We start from the raw sequence: 15,125 nt of genomic DNA on the forward strand, positions 1-15,125 counted from the left end.
AATCAAAAATGCCTTATTAGCGACTAAAAGCCATAAAAAAAAAAATATTTAGTGGAGTGGATACTGCTCAGCAGGGACTTGTGCGCACTGGGTGGCTGATTTGGAGTCAAAAGACTTAGGATAAGCTGAGCACCTACATCGGAGCAGGCTGCAACGCACGGCAATTTAACGCCATTGATGACTGTATACTCAGCGTGGTTATCGACAATGGCAAGTACAACTTTCTGACAGCTGGGATATAGAACAGATTAGGTCAGCAGGAAGAGCTGTGAATCATTATATAACAATAACACTGAAATTCAGTTGGTGAAGAAATACCCCAATTGCAGGAAGCCATCATGCTACTAGCCGCGTTGAAGGAGGAGATCACGCAGATTCTGCAGATGCACTTTTTGAGGTTGGAGCACTCGATGCTGGAAGCCTTTGGGACTGTTCTCATAGATGGAGTGACAAGTATGCCTCAAGTAACTACAACTACAGCAGAGGTAAACCCGGCGCCATTAGTGACAGATGGCACTAACCACATGGCTGCTCCCCATGGTGGTGACAACTCCTATGACCAATATGACATGGTATTAGCCGTGAAGGAAGGCCCACAGTATGCCGATGTGATAGCTGATGGGGTCCATCATGATCTGCAATTAGGCTTGGTCCTGACACGGGTCGCATTTAATGTGGTGAGACCCATGAAACTACCATTAAAACACTTTGACTTTTTGCTGCCTATATACCCCCCTAAGGCCCTGCTTTATAATTCCTTGGTTGACAAGAGGTTGCTTGTGGGTCCTTCAGTCTTAATCGAGAGGCTAGGAGTGGGCTAAGTTGGAATTTTGGGGTATAACTAGAGCAGCTCCCTCACATTCAGGTTATCCCAGACTTTTAACACACTGCTCTGGCTTTTTTATTTGTACTTCCCTTCGGAACAGCTCGATGCTCTCTACTGACTGGATAACATTTATGCAGCACACTACAGACCTCCCGTATTCACTTACTCCTTGCATTTTCTGTTAACCCATGTAACATATTATATGTGCACCTTTGTGCTCTTACTCCACCTGGATATGTTATTACGCTACTCTGGCCTCTGTTGGCAGACCATGCTTCTGCCTGCTCAGTTTAGGGTTAATTATCATAATAACCTTCTCTGTTTCTTTCATGTAATTAGCAAGAGTCCATGAGCTAGTGACGTATGGGATATACATTCCTACCAGGAGGGGCAAAGTTTCCCAAACCTCAAAATGCCTATAAATACACCCCTCACCACACCCACAATTCAGTTTTACAAACTTTGCCTCCGATGGAGGTGGTGAAGTAAGTTTGTGCTAGATTCTACGTTGATATGCGCTCCGCAGCAAGTTGGAGCCCGGTTTTCCTCTCAGCGTGCAGTGAATGTCAGAGGGATGTGAGGAGAGTATTGCCTATTTGAATGCAGTGATCTCCTTCTAAGGGGTCTATTTCATAGGTTCTCTGTTATCGGTCGTAGAGATTCATCTCTTACCTCCCTTTTCAGATCGACGATATACTCTTATATATACCATTACCTCTGCTGATTCTCGTTTCAGTACTGGTTTGGCTATCTGCTATATGTAGATGAGTGTCCTGGGGTAAGTAAGTCTTATTTTCTGTGACACTCCAAGCTATGGTTGGGCACTTTGTTTATAAAGTTCTAAATATATGTATTCAAACATTTATTTGCCTTGACTCAGAATGTTCAACTTTCCTTATTTTAAGACAGTCAGTTTCATATTTGGGATAATGCATTTTGATTTGACCATTTTTTCTTACCTTAAAATTTGACTTTTTCCCTGTGGGCTGTTAGGCTCGCGGGGGCTGAAAATGCTACATTTTATTGCGTCATTCTTGGCGCGGACTTTTTTGGCGCAAAAATTCTATTTTCGTTTCCGGCGTCATACGTGTCGCCGGAAGTTGCGTCATTCTTTGACGTTATTTCGCGCCAAAAATGTCGGCGTTCCGGATGTGGCGTCATTTTTGGCGCCAAAAAGCATTTAGGCGCCAAATAATGTGGGCGTCTTATTTGGCGCGAAAAAATATGGGCGTCACTTTTGTCTCCACATTATTTAAGTCTCATTTTTTATTGCTTCTGGTTGCTAGAAGCTTGTTCTTTGGCATTCTTTCCCATTCCTGAAACTGTCATTTAAGGAATTTGATCAATTTTGCTTTATATGTTGTTTTTTCTCTTACATATTGCAAGATGTCTCACGTTGCATCTGAGCCAGAAGATACTACAGGAAAATCGCTGTCAAGTGCTGAATCTACCAAAGCTAAGTGTATCTGCTGTAAACTTTTGGTAGCTATTTCTCCAGCTGTTGTTTGTATTGATTGTCATGACAAACTTGTTAAAGCAGATAATATTTCCTTTAGTAAAGTACCATTGCCTGTTGCAGTTCCCTCAACATCTAAGGTGCAGAATGTTCCTGATAATATAAGAGATTTTGTTTCTGAATCCATAAAGAAGGCTATGTCTGTTATTTCTCCTTCTAGTAAACGTAAAAAATCTTTTAAAACTTCTCTCCCTACAGATGAATTTTTAAATGAACATCATCATTCTGATTCTGATGACTCCTCTGGTTCAGAGGATTCTGTCTCTGAGGTTGATGCTGATAAATCTTCATATTTATTTAAAATGGAATTTATTCGTTCTTTACTTAAAGAAGTTCTAATTGCTTTAGAAATAGAGGATTCTAGTCCTCTTGATACTAATTCTAAACATTTAGATAAGGTATTTAAAGCTCCTGTGGTTATTCCAGAAGTTTTTCCTGTTCCTAATGCTATTTCTGCAGTAATTTCCAAAGAATGGGATAAATTGGGTAATTCATTTACTCCTTCTAAACGTTTTAAGCATTTATATCCTGTGCCGTCTGACAGATTAGAATTTTGGGACAAAATCCCTAAAGTTGATGGGGCTATTTCTACCCTTGCTAAACGTACTACTATTCCTACGTCAGATGGTACTTCGTTTAAGGATCCTCTAGATAGGAAAATTGAGTCCTTTCTAAGAAAAGCTTATCTGTGTTCAGGTAATCTTCTTAGACCTGCTATATCTTTGGCTGATGTTGCTGCAGCTTCAACTTTTTGGTTGGAAACTTTAGCGCAACAAGTAACACATCGTGATTCTCATGACATTATTATTCTTCTTCAGCATGCTAATAATTTTATCTGTGATGCCATTTTTGATATTATCAGAGTTGATGTCAGGTTTATGTCTCTAGCTATTTTAGCTAGAAGAGCTTTATGGCTTAAAACTTGGAATGCTGATATGGCTTCTAAATCAACTTTACTTTCTATTTCTTTCCAGGGTAACAAATTATTTGGTTCTCAGTTGGATTCCATCATTTCAACTGTTACTGGTGGGAAAGGAACTTTTTTACCACAGGATAAAAAATCTAAAGGTAAAAGTAGAGCTAATAATCGTTTTCGTTCCTTTCGTTTCAATAAAGAACAAAAGCCTGATCCTTCATCCTCAGGAGCAGTTTCAGTTTGGAAACCATCTCCAGTCTGGAATAAATCCAAGCCAGCTAGAAAGGCAAAGCCTGCTTCTAAGTCCACATGAAGGTGCGGCCCTCATTCCAGCTCAGCTGGTAGGGGGCAGGTTACGTTTTTTCAAGGAAATTTGGATCAATTCTGTTCACAATCTTTGGATTCAGAACATTGTTTCAGAAGGGTACAGAATTGGTTTCAAGATAAGACCTCCTGCAAAGAGATTTTTTCTTTCCCGTGTCCCAGTAAATCCAGTAAAAGCTCAAGCATTTCTGAAATGTGTTTCAGATCTAGAGTTGACTGGAGTAATTATGCCAGTTCCAGTTCAGGAACAGGGGATGGGGTTTTATTCAAATCTCTTCATTGTACCAAAGAAGGAGAATTCCTTCAGACCAGTTCTGGATCTAAAAATATTGAATCGTTATGTAAGGATACCAACGTTCAAAATGGTAACTATAAGGACTATCTTGCCTTTTGTTCTGCAAGGGAATTATATGTCCACAATAGATTTACAGGATGCATATCTGCATATTCCGATTCATCCAGATCATTTTCAGTTCCTGAGATTCTCTTTTCTGGACAAGCATTGCCAGTTTGTGGCTCTGCCATTTGGCCTAGCTACAGCTCCAAGAATTTTTACAAAGGTTCTCGGTGCCCTTCTGTCTGTAATCAGAGAACAGGGTATTGTGGTATTTCCTTATTTGGACGATATCTTGGTACTTGCTCAGTCTTTACATTTAGCAGAATCTCATACGAATCGACTTGTGTTGTTTCTTCAAGATCATGGTTGGAGGATCAATTTACCAAAAAGTTCTTTGATTCCTCAGACAAGGGTAACCTTTCTGGGTTTCCAGATGGATTCAGTGTCCATGACTCTGTCTTTAACAGACAAGAGACGTCTAAAATTGATTGCTGCTTGTCGAAACCTTCAGTCACAATCATTCCCTTCGGTAGCCTTATGCATGGAAATTCTAGGTCTTATGACTGCTGCATCGGACGCGATCCCCTTTGCTCGTTTTCACATGCGACCTCTTCAGCTCTGTATGCTGAAGCAATGGTGCAAGGATTACACGAAGATATCTCAAACAATATCTTTAAAACCGATTGTTCGGCACTCTCTAACATGGTGGACAGATCACCATCGTTTAATTCAGGGGGCTTCTTTTGTGCTTCCGACCTGGACTGTAATTTCAACAGATGCAAGTCTCACGGGTTGGGGAGCTGTGTGGGGATCTCTGACGGCACAGGGAGTTTGGGAATCTCAGGAGGTGAGATTACCTATCAATATCTTGGAACTCCGTGCAATTTTCAGAGCTCTTCAGTTTTGGCCTCTTCTGAAGAGAGAATCGTTCATTTGTTTTCAGACAGACAATGTCACAACTGTGGCATACATCAATCATCAAGGAGGGACTCACAGTCCTCTGGCTATGAAAGAAGTATCTTGAATTTTGGTTTGGGCGGAATCCAGCTCCTGTCTAATCTCTGCGGTTCATATCCCAGGTGTAGACAATTGGGAAGCGGATTATCTAAGTCGCCAAATGTTGCATCCGGGCGAATGGTCTCTTCACCCAGAGGTATTTCTTCAGATTGTTCAAATGTGGGAACTTCCAGAAATAGATCTGATGGCATCCCATCTAAACAAGAAACTTCCCAGGTATCTGTCCAGATCCCGGGATCCTCAGGCGGAGGCAGTGGATGCATTATCACTTCCTTGGAAGTATCATCCTGCCTATATCTTTCCGCCTCTAGTTCTTCTTCCAAGAGTGATCTCCAAGATTCTGAAGGAATGCTCGTTTGTTCTGCTGGTAGCTCCAGCATGGCCTCACAGGTTTTGGTATGCGGATCTTGTCCGGATGGCCTCTTGCCAACCGTGGACTCTTCCGTTAAGACCAGACCTTCTATCACAAGGTCCTTTTTTCCATCAGGATCTGAAATCCTTAAATTTAAAGGTATGGAGATTGAACGCTTGATTCTTGGTCAAAGAGGTTTCTCTGACTCCGTGATTAATACTATGTTACAGGCTCGTAAATCTGTATCTCGAGAGATATATTATAGAGTCTGGAAGACTTATATTTCTTGGTGTCTTTCTCATCATTTTTCTTGGCATTCTTTTAGAATACCGAGAATTTTACAGTTTCTTCAGGATGGTTTAGATAAGGGTTTGTCCGCAAGTTCTTTGAAAGGACAAATCTCTGCTCTTTCTGTTCTTTTTCACAGAAAGATTGCTATTCTTCCTGATATTCATTGTTTTGTACAAGCTTTGGTTCGTATAAAACCTGTCATTAAGTCAATTTCTCCTCCTTGGAGTTTGAATTTGGTTCTGGGAGCTCTTCAAGCTCCTCCGTTTGAACCTATGCATTCATTGGACATTAAATTACTTTCTTGGAAAGTTTTGTTCCTTTTGGCCATCTCTTCTGCTAGAAGAGTTTCTGAATTATCTGCTCTTTCTTGTGAGTCTCCTTTTCTGATTTTTCATCAGGATAAGGCGGTGTTGCGAACTTCTTTTGAATTTTTACCTAAAGTTGTGAATTCCAACAACATTAGTAGAGAAATTGTGGTTCCTTCATTATGTCCTAATCCTAAGAATTCTAAGGAGAAATCGTTGCATTCTTTGGATGTTGTTAGAGCTTTGAAATATTATGTTGAAGCTACGAAATCTTTCCGTAAGACTTCTAGTCTATTTGTTATCTTTTCCGGTTCTAGGAAAGGCCAGAAAGCTTCTGCCTTTTCTTTGGCATCTTGGTTGAAATCTTTAATTCATCTTGCCTATGTTGAGTCGGGTAAAATTCCGCCTCAGAGAATTACAGCTCATTCTACTAGGTCAGTATCTACTTCCTGGGCGTTTAGGAATGAAGCTTCGGTTGACCAGATCTGCAAAGCAGCAACTTGGTCCTCTTTGCATACTTTTACTAAATTCTTCCATTTTGATGTATTTTCTTCTTCTGAAGCAGTTTTTGGTAGAAAAGTACTTCAGGCAGCGGTTTCAGTTTGAATCTTCTGCTTATGTTTTTCGTTAAACTTTATTTTGGGTGTGGATTATTTTCAGCAGGAATTGGCTGTCTTTATTTTATCCCTCCCTCTCTAGTGACGCTTGTGTGGAAAGATCCACATCTTGGGTAGTCATTATCCCATACGTCACTAGCTCATGGACTCTTGCTAATTACATGAAAGAAAACATAATTTATGTAAGAACTTACCTGATAAATTCATTTCTTTCATATTAGCAAGAGTCCATGAGGCCCGCCCTTTTTTTGTGGTGGTTATGATTTTGTATAAAGCACAATTATTCCAATTCCTTATTTTATATGCTTTCGCACTTTTTTATCACCCCACTTCTTGGCTATTCGTTAAACTGAATTGTGGGTGTGGTGAGGGGTGTATTTATAGGCATTTTGAGGTTTGGGAAACTTTGCCCCTCCTGGTAGGAATGTATATCCCATACGTCACTAGCTCATGGACTCTTGCTAATATGAAAGAAATGAATTTATCAGGTAAGTTCTTACATAAATTATGTTTTTTTGTTTCCACCCTAATTATCACTGTTGTTTTTAGTTTACTGGCACTACTGTTGAGTCCTGCTTATAGAATTGTATGTTTACATTGTTTGATCTTCTTTGTTATTTATGCAGTGGGGCTAGTCATTAAACAAGGTACACTACCCAGTACTGAGCATAGTGGGCAGGTTGTCATTCTTGGGATTAAACCATGTCCTGCTATAACTCCTGTTTGTATGTCTTTTACATAGGGGCACTCAGTCTCCAGCTATATATTATTGGAGTTAGTTGCCACTGATTGTTCTTCTTAACATTATACCCTCACCTCATGTCTGGTTTTAAAGATCTTATGTATAGGTACCATCTAAAATGCTAAATTCTACACTTAGTCGTGAAAATAAAGAGTGCTTATATAATTATATGTTGTTCTTTATATGTGAAACTTCAAACCGTGTATGTGTGCATATGGGTATATATATATGTATCTATGATTGTAACGCATGGTAGTTATATATTTATTTATTAGATTGGGGAAGACAGATCAGACAAGAGGATATATGTTATTTTACTATAATATGACTATAGCAATTAATACAGGTCTATGAATAGGGTATTGTATGCATCTTTAGTTAGACATTGTTGAAAGCTGGTGCTATCCCAAGGGCCCTGGATGGCATAAAGTTTTGTGACTTCTATATACTTAGTCTATTCTCACCTCCCATCTCCTAAAAGTAGTTATGTTACCTCACACATAAAGACTTTGAATAATTTCAACATCTTCCCCCTGGTAACTTATATGCACATGAGACTTTATATATGGTCATGTCGCCCTGTAAAGTCAAAGCCTGTCTACATAACATATGCTACCTGATACACCTAAATAACCCCCCCCCCCCACATCCGTAATGAGTCTCCTAGATTAGGAGAACTACCTATGCGGTTACTCTTACCTATACCGCAACCCTTACTACTCTTTTATTTATTTTTATTTTTTTATTTTTTTTTAGGTTTTTATTGAGGTTGTGCGAAAACCAATACAGTTTACATAAAGTAACATATCACAATACAAACATAGAAGATATATTTCAAATATACTGTTTCCATAGTAATAGATAAAATTTGCAACACAGATAATACTTATGAAAAGGACTGGAACCTCTTTTTCATTGTAATAGGAGCTAGACACAGAACACAAGGTACATGATTTTTCTACCATGAATGCTGGGGACAACTTCTGTACCTCCTGGTCCTTGCAATAGACTCTGAAGGAGGAATATGAATAAGTGAAAAACAATCTAAAATAGTTTGGCATTTAATGTGTCATGAGATACAGTATTAACACTGAGGGTGCCAATCATTAGCTTAAATAGTATGTTAACATATGCTGGTATGGTACAATATCAAAAGTGTGGTAGATGAGTTAGAAGGTAATAATTCAAATGGTATCAATAATGAAGGCTCCATTCAGAAATTTGTATAAAAATATGGTATAATGGATAGGTATGATGTAATGTCTAGGGTGCGGTATAGACAAGAGGAACCGCAAAGTTAGCCCTCCTAAAAGGGGGGTACATTATAGGGGGGGAGGGGGAGGTGGGAATTTTAGGCATAGCAAGCAAAATATATCAGATATGAGCCATATGCTGGTAGTTGTAGAATTAATGAATACAATGGGAACACTGATGAAGGCCTATGTTGTACATACACAGTTGCCTAACTCAAAGGTCTAAATTACAGGTGAGAGGTAGCACTCCACTAACATCATGCGAGAGGAGGTCCCGCTGCCCCGGCCGCTGACAGCCAGACCCCCCTATAATAAAATTAGCAATGAGACCTAAGCTAAGCAAAGAAAGAAACAGGGTAATGCAAAGGCATAATTATGTGTTAGCAATTTTCACATATCACAGTAAATATAAACATTCCCCAATAAACAGTCACAACAGTTATAACAGGGATGAAAATACTTCAGGTTAACTCATGCAGCAGAGATATAACAATTCCAAAAACTGTCAACAAGAGCTGTATGTGACATAAAGAGTCAGTAACAAAATGTTTGTATATAGGCTCACAGACTGCCTCATGCTGGGACAGATCCTCTAGTTGTTAACTGGAGCAATAAAAGCTATTATCACAGATAGGGAGTCTATGGAAAATGTACATATAAAACTGAAGGTCCGTAGCTCCAATGGATCTAATGGATCACCTCTAAAACAGCTGTGCAAATATGAACTGGTTGTAGTACATATACAAGCCATGGAGAGTGGTGTGTTATAAATCTGTAGTGCAGGTTGCAACGCATATGTGCTCATACATATCCTAGGGTTGACGGTTTAGGTGCATCACATACAAAAACTCTGGAGCCCAATTTATAGTTGTGGGAGCAGTCTGTGTTAACACTCTTGACAGAAGTATACATGTGAGCGATATGCGGGCTGCAAAGGGTACTCATAGGATAGAGAGGGTGTTCAAGGGACAATAGACATCTGAAAGATCAAGGTCTCTAAACTCTAACTATATACACGTTATTATGGACTCAGATTAAGCATGTAAAAGTGTGCTGACACCAGGAAGTTCCGACCTGTCTATCCCACACCAGTTTTAAATTGATGCAGGGAGTTTCCCCGGTTTCTACCACTATAGACTGAGGTTTGAAGAGAACTAACGGGGCTACCGCCCTCGCCAGTAGAACCTCTGAAGGAACGCAGTAGGAGAGGAGCTGTGGTCAGTTCTGTTGTATTACGCAGTCCAGCTGCGAGACTGTGAGAGCTGCACCCTAGGCCTATCCCCTGGTAGGGCATCATCATACACTCCCCTCTCCGTGCAAACTGGTCCACCACATGGATGCTGGAGATCGCCAACCCCGCAACATCACTCACGCTGGAAAGGGGAGACACGCTCACCTCTTTGTGGTGTGCAGGACTGTCAGCCGGCTCAACTGCTGAAGGGGTTGCATATAGTGCCAATCTCTGAGTCGGAAGCCACATGGCCGGCTGTACAGTTTGGGGTAAAGCTTCTACTGCTGCTTGGAGAATAGTAGTGGCGGGTAGACAGTTTTCCTCTGCTATGGAAATATATTTTTCTCGTAATGTCTGGGCTGTAGGTATGAAACCATGAATGGGTTCAGCAGGCCTCGACCCCCAAGTGCCTCCACCAACAAATTCTGCAGGGAAAGCTGTGGGAAAGGTTGTCTGTGTAGCAGTTAGCGTGTCAGTAGAGCTAAACGCTGCGTGCAACTCAACTTCCAGAGCGCTATGATGATCCTGGAGTAGTCTCCGAAGTTCATTAAAGAAATCAATAGCCCTCTCCATGTTAGCGCCACTTAGTGTAGATGTTACTCAGTTAGAGAGGGCCTTTAGCCCAGTATGTGTACCTCAGATAGATGAGTTGTTGAGCTGCTGCAAGAGGAATGTGGTGTCCATTCAGCTTTGTACTGTAATAAAGATTTTGAAGCTATTTTAACTGCGCCTAATAAACAAGATGGCCACCGGCACTTCTCTTACTCTTCTCTATCTCCGCTTGCTTCAAGCTCCTTAAAGGCATGCAGTATCTCTCTGGATCTAGGGCTAGATGTCCAGGGTACGATTAACAGTTAGATTCAGGTGTTTCAAGCTGTCTTTTATGGGAGGTGAGCGGTGTTAGATGAAAGTTTGTTCGGAGCTCACAAGATGTGCGACCGCTCACCTACCCGGCTGGCTCCGCCCCCCCCCCACTACTCTTTTAATTTTAATAGCAACCTTTATATTTTATTATCATGTTGACCTTATCTTCCCCACCCACTTTAGCAAGACTGGTCAGCATTACTTACAAGCAGAGCCTAAAGTAACTAATATAAGCAGAGGTTCATTTGTGGAGAAATAAGTGTGACCTTTTTGTGTCGTACACATACCTTTGTATTTTGACTGGCTTCACATAAGATATACTTCTGGATACACACCCTATCTAGGAGATTGAGAACCTTATTGGTGTACTAAGCTATTTTTTCTTTTATACTCTTCACTGTATTTCATATTAATATTCTCTGCATTTGTTCTATTTTATATTTTGTACCTTGATCTCTTATGTCTGTAAGCTACTTATGAATCTGTAATACTACCGCTTGATGACATATGCTACTTGTATACTCTGTTGAACCTCAATAAAAAAAAGTTTAAAAAAAAAGTGCTGCCATATGCAGTAGTGTAACTGGTAACAATAAAATCTAAATGATTTAAAAAAAAAAAATCATAAATTCGGTTTGTTCCGCAGCAAATGCCATAAAAAATATTTTAGTTGTGTCATTTGAATATTAACATGTAAATTGTACATGCAAAACACTTCAACCTTACAAAAATGTGCAAACAGACAATAAATGATGCTTGAAACTAGCCAAAATGCATTTTCAAGGCAGGTCAATCATCCAAAAACTATGTGCAAAGTTGCTGAAATACTTTTTATTGATGGATATGAATTCCAATGTCACATTGTCACAATGCAAGGTATAGTGGTGTAATACATCCACAAATGTATGTAAAAAGCTTTGTGGGGATTGGCACATCATAGTCATTCACATATTTGCATCATGCAAATTTGTGAATGACTTGCTACGACTGCGATGTGCCAATCATTGCCATTAGAACGGTAGCAGCCGCGGAAGCACTGCAGCATCCTATGCCAGCTGAGCACTGCCACTGAGCAGCTGCTTGACTTGAGTCTGCCTCTCTGAGTGTCTGCTCAAAAAGCAGGACGGCCGCTCTGCTACTCTCCATACTCTGCAGCTGCTGGCCCACCCCCTGGCCTGACGGCCCGGCCCACCGGGATTGTTCCCGGCATCCCAGCGACCCAATCCAGCCCTGCTAAGTAAAAACATCATGGTGACCCGCATGCACATTTAAATTATTTTATTGCCCACGCATGTGCAGAATCTCTCCTTTCTCCAGTGGCTTGTCGCGTTCCAAGCGTCAACGCCAGAGGGATCGGCACACCAGAGCCCTGAAGTTCTTGGGACCATGGAAGTTGAAGAAATATGTAAAACATGCTTGTTGTAAATATACCACAAGATGGCTAAAGACATGTGCATACTGCTGATCTCACCTAGGATTACCCTTTAACAAAAAATAGAGATTTTGAGAACTAAGTATAATTGATAATAGTAAATTGGAAAGTTGTTTAAAATCGCATGCTCTATCCAATACATTTACATTTCATTTTGTCTTTTACTGTCCCTTAATTAAAGGGACAGTTCACCCAAAAACTTTCTCCCCTTTAAATTATTCCCAATGATCGTTTTTACCTGCTAGAGTGTATTAAATTGGTTGCAAGTAGCTCCTTTACTCATATTTCAGCATTTGAAATAGCTGATTTAGCTTGTTGTTTCCCAACCTATACTGAAAGTTTTGATACTGGTGTATACGCTATTGACAAGCCTAAGTAAACACAGCCAGCAGAAGAGATTACACCCTCAGTGGGGGGCATGATAGTTAAGTAATAAAATGATAATTTTCCATTGTTCTCTCTATGTATTGAGCTTTGGTGTTCCAGACAAATATAAGATAAGGAAGCAAGTCTGTATACATAAAAGTGATAACATAATGAGATCTGATATTACCTGAAGCTCAACCCATTGTAATAGGCTGTGGTTTCAAAGCACAAAACCAGCTACTTCAGATACACAAATAAACCCGAAAATGCAATTTCTCAAATATTTTATACTCTGCAGTTGGTATAACAAGTCATTTAAAATACATTTATGGAAAAACAATTTTACAGTGTACTGTCCCTTTTAATACCTTTTTGTTTTTGTGTAAAAATTGTGCTTTGTCCCAATCTTCCAGTGAGGGCAAAAGCAAAATTTGCTACCTATGTTTTCAAACTGTTACAAATTGTCCAAACCATTTGATTTGCAGCTTTTGCAGTTTACATAATTTGGTTTTTGGCCTTCTAGTGAGTGAATAATAAGCACAATTTTGTATCCAAAAGTAAGAGATGTTTTTTTTTTTAATAAAATAGAAAATGTTCAATTTGCACAGAACAGGAATAAGATAATAGTATTTGACACCAAAGAAACAAATAAAAATGCAGTATTAAAATTAAATCTCACATTCAATATACTAGCTAGAATTTTGTTACTAATTATTTTTCCTATTGCTCCCATATCTGTCCATTCTTCACAGTGATTTACACTATTCTGTGGCTATAGCTGAATAAAGAAACTGAATTAGTTATTAAATATAATTATATTCACTTCTTCTACGTATAAAAAGCAAACTGAATAAATTTAGTTAAAGGGACACTAAACCCCAACATTTTCGTTCATGATTCAGATAGATAATCCAAATTTAAACAACAATCCAATTAACTTCTTTTATTTATTTTGCTTCATTTTTTAGATATCCTTAGTTGAAGAAAAAGCAATGCACATGGGTGAGCCAATCACATGAAGCTTCTATGTGCAGCTACTGAGCCTAGATCTAGATATGCTTTTCAGCAAAAAATATTAAGAGAATAAAACAAATTAGATAATAGAAGTAAATTAAAAAGTGGTTTAAAATTGCATGCTCTTTCTAAATCATGAAAGAAAAATTTTGGGTTTCATGTCCCTTTAAGTCATTGAATAACATTGGAGCAAAACCGCTGAAGAACCTACACACATATGGGCAAATCATCCACTGTTACACATGCATATGGGTAGATAGATGCACCCAATCACATGTGCAGTGTCACACACATACAGAGCCATTAGCCACTTACAGGCAAGCAAAACAAGCTGACACAATGCAAGCTTCACACGTGCACAGCTCCCAAGACCTGTTTGTCTCTGAGCTCTTGCCATTGCAGAGTGACTTTAATGACCAATAGTAAATAAGCAGAAAATTGATGAGGGAAAACTCCAGAAGAGGGCCGAGCAACACTCAAAAATGTGAGGAGAGGAAAGAAAGGAAAGGAAGGAAAGAAAGAAAAGAAACAACCTTATACTAAGAGTACCTGAAACAGTTTAAAAGTCAATGTGTCATTGTATTTATACTCACATCTGATGCTTATAAAGTAGTAAATGATATGAAACAGTGCTCCTAAAGTAAATACAAATATGTTAAAGGGACATTACACACTAAATTTTTATTTGCATACATTTTTTGTAGATGTTCCATTTATATAGCCCATCTGAGTCTGTTTTTGTAACAATGTATAGTTTTACTTATTTTCAAATAACATTGTGCTGATTTTCAGACTCCTAACCAAGCCCCAAAGTTTTACATGTATACTGATGTATACAAACTTCAGACTGCTTCTGTTTGCATAATGGGTCTTTTCATATGCAGATGAGAGTGGGTGTCCCAGGCTAATATCATCAACAGTGTTAAATTGGGAGCTTCTAAGTACGTTTTTAAAAGGTTTTATACTGGATATGTATATCCATATCGGTGCATATTATTCTTTATAGTAGTATTACATGCAGTTAAATGAAAATTGATGTATTCTGTCCCTTTAAATCAAAGTACACATAGAAAGAAACAGATTGTGTAAACAGCTTCTGCAATTCTCATTGTAGTCATTGGTGCAGCAGGTACAGTGACACCGGGGGCCCAAGGGCTGAGGGGCCTCATAGTAGTCAGTCTATAAATAGGCTTGTGCAGAATGTGTACAATCCTAATACAGGTGAGCTTTTTATTAGTGCAGGTTGCAGGTGAAGCTACCTATTTACCTATTCTCAAAATCATTATACAGAGTTACCTTTTGGGGGCCCAAAGAAAATTTTGCACCAGGGCTTTCTGTTTAGTAGGTCCGCTACTGGCCCCAGGTAGATAAGAAAGCAAACATCTTTTAACATGACTCCTAATATCAGCTCGTTACCTGTATAAAAGACACCTGGGAAATCTTGCTGATTGATAGGGGATCAAATACTTATTTCACTCGGTATAATGCAAATCAATTTATAACTTTTTTGAAATGCATTTTTTCTGGATTTTTTGTTGTTATTCTGTCTCTCACTGTTTAAATAAACCTACCAATAAAATTATAGGCTGATCATTTCTTTGTAAGTGGGCAAACGTACAAAATCAGCAGGGGATCAAATAATTGTTTTCCCTCACTGTATTTATAAATATGTGTGTGTGTATTTGTGTGTCTGTGGTCAGTCCAGCAGGCAGGGGCGGACTG

The sequence above is a fragment of the Bombina bombina genome, chromosome 1 (genome assembly GCF_027579735.1).
Source record: "Bombina bombina isolate aBomBom1 chromosome 1, aBomBom1.pri, whole genome shotgun sequence".
Taxonomy (NCBI): domain Eukaryota; kingdom Metazoa; phylum Chordata; class Amphibia; order Anura; family Bombinatoridae; genus Bombina; species Bombina bombina.